Here is a 9596-nt window from a genome sequence, read left to right on the forward strand (position 1 = left end):
CTTTATACACCCTGCACTTAAGGAACGGTTGAACTGAAAGACATTTTGGCCCATTTAAAAATATATAGTCACTAAGAATGTAATGATGTCATTCTGCTCTGGCTGATTTTGTGTCGGATGTACATTATCCTATGGTGAAGTGATTTTGCATTTGACTGATTTGCATTGCACAGTACATTTTGAGACAATTTAAATGATATATTTTCTTAAATTTAATCTTTTATTTTAAATGAAAAGCATCTATGCCTTAAAGTACAAGCAAAACAGTTCTTGTAAAAAAAAACTAACAGCCTTGCAAGCTAGGAACTAAGCCCATGTCACTGATCATAGTTTGTTCTATTGTGTTTATCAGTAGTAAGGATATATGAAAATATGCATACTTCAATATAGTCTATCTGATCTCAACCTGCAAAATCAGTCTTTCATATGGATTGTAAAATGGTAGACCAGTAAAAGTCCTCATTTCTGGTGTAACTCTAAATATGATCCATATTCAATCAAATGCTGTGCTCTTTTTTTTTCTCCATATTATCTGCGGAGTGTGCTAAACTTGATTCATTCCTGACCTTTCTAGTGCACAAGAGATCATTATCTGACTCTTGCCGAGATACCCAGCTGATAAATGTAGATCGTAAAAGTGACACAAGTTAAACATTTTGGCCCCTTTTTCAGGCAGTATGCTCCATTTAATGATCTTCATTTAGATGATGCCTTAAGTGCACTCAGGCCATTCATGAATATATTTCATTACACCATTAGAAATGCACATATTTAAATAAAATTTAATGATAGCTAATCCTGGGTTTGAAATGCACACACATTATATATCGTACAATTTTATTCCTGAAAAGCCCTAAAAACTATTAAAATAGTACATTTTATTAATTTAATTTATTGAATTGTAAATTTTAAAATATTTCACTTCTTCCTCTAACATTTATATTTTTTGCATGAGTCAATGTATGTAAAAAAGAATTGCAGATGGATGATTGAATTCTGACATGCCTAAATTGAAAGAATCCAGGAATCACAATTACACCAGTGATTCTATATCTAGCTACCCATGCGCCTGAGTTTTATACTCTTGAGGATATTAATGGATTTTTAAAGAGATTGTCCGAAGGCTTGTGGACCTCGCTAGCTAGGCCAATCATCCCTACTTGCCTTTGGGGATGGTATCATTTTATGTTTGTACTTACGACAATACATAGAGAGGCCACTTAGCCCACTGGATCTATGATCATTCCCAGAAGAGCAATCCAATTACTCCCATTATCCTGCTCTTTTGGTTATGCAGTTCATTCTTTCTCACTCATGCCAATTCAAAATTCAAGATTCAAGATCGTTTATTGTCATCCTTCTGGTTTAAGATGATACTGGTGAATCTCGGAGACTTCTGGCTGGTGGACATGAAACAAGGAATGAAACTCAATACATTGTAAATCACTTCTTTTTCTGGTAAACAATCATCTCAAAAAATAATCTGTAACTTCCCTTTGGACTTGGAGGTGATTTGATGTGTCAGAGCCAAGGCAAGACGAGGCTCACCACCAATTGCGAGGAAGATCTAAAGTTTGAACGAGTTAAGGGCTAGGTCATAGAAACATAGAAACATAGAAAACCTACAGCACAATACAGATCCTTTAGCCCACAATGCTATGCCGAACATGTACTTACTTTAGAATCTGAGGAAAAACCTTTTCACCCAGAGAGTTGTGGACCTGTGGAATGCTCTGCCTCAGGAGGCAGTGGAGGCCAATTCTCTGGATGCTTTCAAGAGAGAGTTAGATAGAGCTCTTAAAGATAGCAGAATCAAGGGATATGGGGAGAAGGCAGGACTGGGATACTGATTGTGGATGATCAGCCATGATCACAGTGAATGGCGGTGCTGACTATATGGCCGGGTGGCCTACTCCTGCACCTATTGTGTAGTAACACTGATAGGAGTGTATTATAGGCCTCCTAATGGGGAGCGTGAGTTGGAAGAGCAAATGTGTAAGGAGATAGCAGATATTTGTAGTAAACACAAGGTGGTGATTGTGGGAGATTTTAATTTTCCACACGTAGACTGGGAAACTCATTCTGTAAAAGGGCTGGATGGTTTAGAGTTTGTGAAATGTGTGCAGGATAGTTTTTTGCAACAATATATAGAAGTACCGACTAGAGATGGGGCAGTGTTGGATCTCCTGTTAGGGAATGCGATAGATCAGCTGACAGATGTATGTGTTGGGGAGCACGTCGGGTCCAGTGATCACAATAGCATTAGCTTCAATATAATTATGGAGAAGGACAGGACAGGACCTAGAGTTGAGATTTTTGATTGGAGAAAGGCTAACTTTGAGGAGATGCGAAGGGATTTAGAGAGAGTGGATTGGGTCAAGTTGTTTTATGGGTAGGATGTAATAGAGAAATGGAGGTCATTTAAAGGTGAAATTATGAGGGTACCGAATCTTTATGTTCCTGTTAGGTTGAAAGGAAAGGTTAAAGGTTTGAAAGCACCATGGTTTTCAAGGGATATTAGAAATTTTGTTCGGAAAAAGAGGGATGTCTACAATAGATATAGGCAGCATGGAGTAAAGGAATTGCTCGAGGAATATAAAGAATGTAAAAGGAATCTTAAGAAAGAGATTAGAAAAGCTAAAAGAAGATACGAGGTTGGTTTGACAAATAAGGTGAAAGTAAATCCAAAAGGTTTCTACAGTTATATTAAAAGCAAGAGGACAGTGAGGGATAAAATTGGCCCCTTAGAGAATCAGAGTGGTCAGCTATGTGTGGAGCCGAGGGAGAGATTTGGGAGAGATTTTGAACGATTTCTTCTCTTCGATATTCACCAAGGAGAAGGATATTGAATTGTGTAAGGTGTGGGAAACAAGTAAGGAAGTTATGGAACCTATGACAATTAAAGAGGTGGAAGTACTAGCGCTTTTAAGAAATTTAAAAGTGGATAAATCTCCAGGTTCTGACAGGATATTCCCCAGGACCTTGAGGGAAGTTTGTGTAGAAATAGCAGGAGCTCTGACAGAGATCTTTAAGATGTCATTAGAAACGGGGATTGTGCCGGAGGATTGGTGTATTGCTCATGTGGTTCCATTGTTTAAAAAGGGTTCTAGAAGTAAGCCTAGCAATTATAGACCTGTCAGTTTGACATCAGTGGTGGGTAAATTAATGGTAAGTATTCTTAGAGATAGTATTAATAATTATCTGGATAGACAGGATCTGTTTAGGAGTAGCCAGCATGGATTTGTACATGGAAGGTCATGTTTGATAAACCTTATTGAATTTTTTGAAGAAGTTACGAGGAATGTTGACGAGGGTAAGGCAGCAGATGTAGTCTCTATGGACTTCAGCAAGGCCTTTGACAAAGTTCCACGTGGAAGGTTAGTTAAGAAGGTTCAGTCATTAGGTATTAATGCTGGAGTAATAAAATGGATTCAACAGTGGCTAGATGGGAGATGCCAGAGAGTAGTGGTGGATAATTGTTTATCGGGATGGAGGCCAGTGACTAGCGGGGTGCCTCAGGGATCTGTTTTGGGCCCAATGTTGTTTGTAATATACATAAATGATCTGGATGATGGGGTGGTAAATTGGATTAGTAAGTATGCCGATGATACTAAGGTAGGAGGTGTTGTGGATAATGAGGTGGGTTTTCAAAGCTTGCAGGGAGATTTATGCCGGTTAGAAGAATGGGCTGAACGTTGGCAGATGGAGTTTAATGCTGAGAAGTGTGAGGTTCTACATTTTGGCAGGAATAATCCAAATAGAACATACAGGGTAAATGGTAGGGCATTGAGGAATGCAGTGGAACAGAGAGATCTAGGAATAACAGTGCATAGTTCCCTGAAGGTGGAGTCTCATGTAGATAGGGTGGTGAAGAAGGCTTTTGGAATGCTGGCCTTTATAAATCAAAGCATTGAGTACAGAAGTTGGGATGTAATGTTAAAATTGTCCAAGGCATTGGTAAGGCCAAATTTGGAATATTGTGTACAGTTCTGGTCATCGAATTATAGGAAAGATATCAATAAATTAGAGAGAGTGCAGAGACGATTTACTAGGATGTTACCTGGGTTTCAGCACTTAAGTTACAGAGAAAGGTTGAACAAGTTAGGTCTCTAATCATTGGACCATAGAAGGTTGAGGGGGGATTTGATCGAGGTATTTAAAATTTTGAGAGGGATAGATAGAGTTGACGTGAATAGGCTGTTTCCATTGAGAGTAGGGGAGATTCAAACGAGAGGACATGACTTGAGAGTTAGGGGGCAGAAGTTTAAGGGAAACACGAGGGGGTATTTCTTTACTCAGAGAGTGATAGCTGTGTGAAATGAGCTTCCTGTAGAAGTAGTAGAGGCCAGTTCAGTTGTGTCATTTAAGGTAAAATTGGATAGGTATATGGACAGGAAAGGAGTGGAGGGTGATGGGCTGAGTGTGGGTAGGTGGGACTAGGTGAGATTAAGAGTTTGGCATGGACTAGGAGGGCCGAGATGGCCTTTTTCCGTGCTGATTGTTATATGTTATAATCAGAAAGGTCAGGTACAGACAGAATCAAGGTGGCCAGGTCCATGCCCCAGAATGTACTGAAGCGACTGAACACAATGCTTGGATGATGATTTATGCACCGGGCCAGATTGCAAAGGTCAGGGCATTGGGGCCTGATGTGAGGGAATGGCCGGTTCAGCTTGCTGCTCCTCTCTGCGCTGAACTAAAGGTCTGGGGACAGATATTCTTTGTGGACTTCAGTTCAGAATGTTGTTTGCTTGCATGATTTATTGTTTTCTCCCCTGCATATTGGGTGTTCGATGGTGTTTTTTATGTTTCTTTTGGGGCTCTTTGTTTCGTGGCTGCCTGTTAGGAAACTAATCTCAAGGTGTATATTGTATATTATTCAGCTATATAAGACTTCGGTAAGAACCCACTTGTAGTACTGTTCAGTTCTGGACATCTCACTACAGGAAGGATGTGGATACTATAGACAGAATGCAGAGATTTACAAAGATGTTGCCTGGATTGGAGAGCATGCCTTATGAGAATAGGTTGAGTGAACTTGGCCTTTTCTCCTTGGAGCAACGGAGGATGAGAGGTGACCTGATAGAGGTGTATAAGATGATGAGGGGCTTTGATCGTGTGGACAGTCAGAGGCTTTTTCCCAGGGCTGAAATGGCAAACATGAGGGGCCATAGTTTTAAGGTGCTTGGAATAGGTATCGAGGGATGTCAGGGGTAAGTTTTTCACACAGAGGGCTATGGGTGCATGGAATGCACTGCCGGCAGCAGTGGAGGAAGCAGATACAATAGGGTCTTTCAAGAGCCTCTTAGATAGGTACATGGGACTTAGAAAAATAGAGGGCTATGTGGTAGGGAAATCCTAGGCAGCCTCTGGAGTAGGTTACATGGCCAGCACAACATTGTGGGCTGAAGGGCCTGCAATGTGCTGTAAATATCTGTGTTTCTATATTCTATGTATACAAACTTTGATAATAAATGTACTTTTGAACCTTTGAACCTTCAGTACATAATTGTAAAGGAAAATCAAATGATTGTTACTCTGGATTTAATGCAGCATAAAAACACATAATAACCATAAAGAACACAATAAAAATTAAAAAAAAACAATGAATATAAATATAAAAGCAATCCTATAAAACACAACATACATGTAACTGTTATATACATAAACTGATGGTATGTGCATAAAGTGATGCTCAGTGATATGTATGTAGTGATGGTGAGGAGGGTTAATGGGGGGAGGTGTTGATCAACTTGACAGCTTAGGGGAAGAATCTTTTGGACTCTGCACAGCTTCTTCCCTGATGAGAGTGGGAGAAACAGTCCCCGAGCAGGGTGGGTGGGATACTTCATGATATTCAAAGATTCAAAGCACATTTATTATCAAAGAAATTATACACCTTGAAATTTGTCTGCTTACAGGCAGCCATATTGCTGGCCATTTCTGGAACCTTTCTGTAAATATGTTCTTGATGGCAATGAACTCCCTTATTCTGTCATTAACCCATGTCAATGGGAAATAAACAGTAGCCAGTTAGCCTAACACAGATTTTGAGATGTGGGAGGAAAGCAGGGTAAGTGGAGGGTACGTGGAAACTCCACATTGTTGCACACCCAGAGTCTAGAACAGAAGCAGAAACTCTAGAACCAAGAGTAAAAGTAATGCATCTCTTACTGGAATGATCACATCACTAACATTGCTTTTTTTAACTCATTTATTGTGTGGCCACTTTCTTAACAGTACAATTAGCAGACTTCACCAGCTATCCATCTCTGGAGTTTAGAAGAATGAATAGGGGATTTCACTGAAACCTATTGAATATTGAAAGGAACAACACACACAAAATGCTGGTGGAACGCAGCAGGCCAGGCAGCATCTATAAGGAGAAGCATTGTCGATGTTTCAGGCCGAGATCCTTCGTCAGGCCTAGATAGAGTGGCCGTGGAGAGGAAGTTTCCAATAGTAGGGCGTGAGACCTCAGATCAGGTGGCACAGCCTCATAATACAAGGATTTTGCTTTATAATGGAGATGAGGAGAATTTTTTTTAGCCAGAGAGTGGTGAATCTGTGGTATTCAGGGCCACAGACAGCAGTGGAGGCCAGGTCATTGGGTTGATTTATAGCTGAGGTTTATGAGATTTATGAGCTGAGGTTGATTAGTAAGGACATGAAAGGTTATGGGGAGAAGCAGGAAAATGGGGTTTAGTGAGGGAAAATAAATCAGCGACGATTGAATGGCAGAGCAGACTTGATGGGCCGATTGGTCTAATTCTGCTCCGATGTCATACGGGCTTATGGTTTTATGGTTTTACTGTTACTTATGTAATAAAGGATCTCTTATTATTGCATTTACTACCCTGTATTCCAATTCCATTTGAAAAGCAAAATCAACAAATATTAGAGTAACACGCAAAACTGCTGGAGGAGTTCAGCAGGTCAGGAAGCATCTCTGGAAAGGAATAAACCGTCGCCGTTTTCAGGACAAACCACTTCATCAGGACTGGAAATTCAGTCGGGAGAAGCCAGAAAAAGAATGTAGGGGGAGGGGAAGGAATACAAGATGGCAGGTGATAGGTGAGGCCAGCAGAGGGGGAAGGTTGGTGGTAGGGGGAAGGGGATGAATTGAGATCCTGCGAGGTGATTGTTGGAAGACAAGAAAACTGAAGAAGAAGGAATCGGATAGGAAAGGAGAGTGGAGCATGAGAGGAAGGGCACCAGGGGGAGGTAATTGGCTGGAGAGGAGACGAGAAGGGGTGAGGCGGGAGCCAGAATGGGGAAGGGAAAAAGAGACGAGTGGGGGCGGGTGGTAGAAGAAATGACTGGAATCATAGAAATTGAAGTACATACAGTCGGGTTGGAATCTGCATGGAATATGAGGTGTTGCTCCTCCAACCTCAGAATGCCGTCACCATGGCAATGGAGGAGGCCGTGGACCAAATTGTTGGTGTGACAAAAGATTATTTTGGAAAAGTTATAAATAAATAAAGAGTTTGGCAATCCACTTCTGACATCTGTGGTTGCTGAGGATGTGTATTTTGCTGGCCAGCAGCCTTGTCTAGTAAGCCTTGTGTCTAGTAAGCTGTATCTACAGCCTCTCTAGTCCTCATAGTGAAGTGTGCACACTGTAGTGTTGAGCAATGATTTCCAGGATTTAGTTTCAATGGTGAGGAAGGGGCAGTGACATACCTCTGTATCTGGATGTCATATGATTGGGAGGGGAATTTGGTTGTGCATTTGTACATGTGCTGCCTTTATATGTCAAGGTGATATTAGAGTACTCAGGATGAACAGTTTATGGATTGTATACAAAGCAGTTGGTGAAGGGACTGAATGTCTGGCATTTGGTGGATAGTGATCAGCACAGTATTGTAGCAGTTAACATAAAGCTGTTACATGGCCAGCGACCCAAGTTGAATGCCCACTGCTGTCTGAGTTTGTACATTCTCCTCATGACTGCGTGAGTTTCCTCCAGATGCTCCAGGTTCCTCACACTTTCCAAAGACGTTCAGGTTAGTTGGTTAATTGGCCACATGGGTGTAATTGTTGGTCAGGAAGAGCCTGTTACCATACATATCTCTAAATAATCTTTTAATAGAAGTGAAAGATTACACTTGGAAGAATTTTTCATTTCCTACCTTTTATTCCCTTCAATCCTTCAATGAAGCCCGTAGCTCTGAAATAATAACTGAAAATCAACAGTGGGTCTTCCAGCATGTAAACTGCAAAATAAAGAAGGTTTACATTTCTGATATGGGAGCATTTTCTTGGTATTCTTTCTGATAGAAAACCTTTTGGGGCATTACCAGAACTGCATCCATCAAGGAAGCTACTGTATTTTTTTACATTGAACAAAATACTAGATTGACATTCTATCTTGGTTATTTATCTATATTTTAAATGAAAACTTTCTTGAGGTTGTTAAGGTTTCTTAAAGTTCTTTTAGGTTGTTATAGCTGGGGATGGTAATGGGGACAAAATCCCACTACCTATTAAATGTTCCCAATGGCACATGCCTCAAATAGCCTTTGACAACCAAGTCCAGCTCCTGGCCTTCATGTGTGGCTTAGCTACTAAGCCCAGTGGAATCATTTCTACTGACAGGAGAAGGGGCAAAGGTGGGTTACTGGTGCCGCTTCAGGCTGATGAGGCATGTCAGCCATGGTTGGCAGCTCATCTATGAGAAGGATAATTCTGATCTCAAACATCTGCTGCCTTGCAGCTATATGCCCTCATGGGGAAGGGAAGGCTTCAGGACTAAACCTCGAGGGAAAAATCCACAGCTGGAGACCCAAAGGCAGTCCTACAATGAGTTCAATGCTGATCGGCAACTCCTGCGACGCTGCTGGTATCAAACTGTATTGGTCTCTGCCGTTCCTTTGGGTTCATCAGTTGTGTGGAGAGGGGGAGCTTGCTGTATGGATAACTGCTTGCTGTCCCTATCGTACTGTCCAGGCTTGCATACCTAGACAGCTGGGCCAATATCCATGGTCAACTCTGACTGACAGGGGCCCTCACTCCACTTCACAAATGAAATCTTTAATCCTCTTCATTCTGGTTTGATGTTGTGTATCTTCATTTTGCCACAGGTATGAATATATGAGTGTGAGGTTATATTCGTGACAGAGTGTACCACGTGGTCTGATCTTTGATATATTATTGTAATTAATAATCAACTTAACATTGATAAGAGTAGGAACTTCTCACAGGGAGTGTGGAATTGCTCGAATTCCCAATCCAGAGGTAGCTAACAAAGTAAATTTTATTATCAGAGTACATATATGTAACTACATACAACCCGAGATTCTTTCTCCTGCGTGTATGCTCAGCAAATCTATAAAATAGTAACTCTAACAGGATCAATGAAAGATCACGTAGAGCACAGAAAACAACAAAACTGTGCAAATACAAATATAACTGAACAGCAATATGTAACTAGAACATGAAATAACAAGATAAAGAGACCTTAAAGTGAGATCATTGGTTGTGGGAACATCTCAATAGCTGAGTATAGTTATCTCCTTTTGTTCACAATAAACTGGACTGGTCAAAGAACACTGAGTCAGAGCCGTCTCTATTTCCTGAGGAGACTGAGGTCC

This window comes from Hypanus sabinus, chromosome 9 (genome assembly GCF_030144855.1).
Source record: "Hypanus sabinus isolate sHypSab1 chromosome 9, sHypSab1.hap1, whole genome shotgun sequence".
NCBI classification, from domain to species: Eukaryota; Metazoa; Chordata; class Chondrichthyes; order Myliobatiformes; family Dasyatidae; genus Hypanus; species Hypanus sabinus.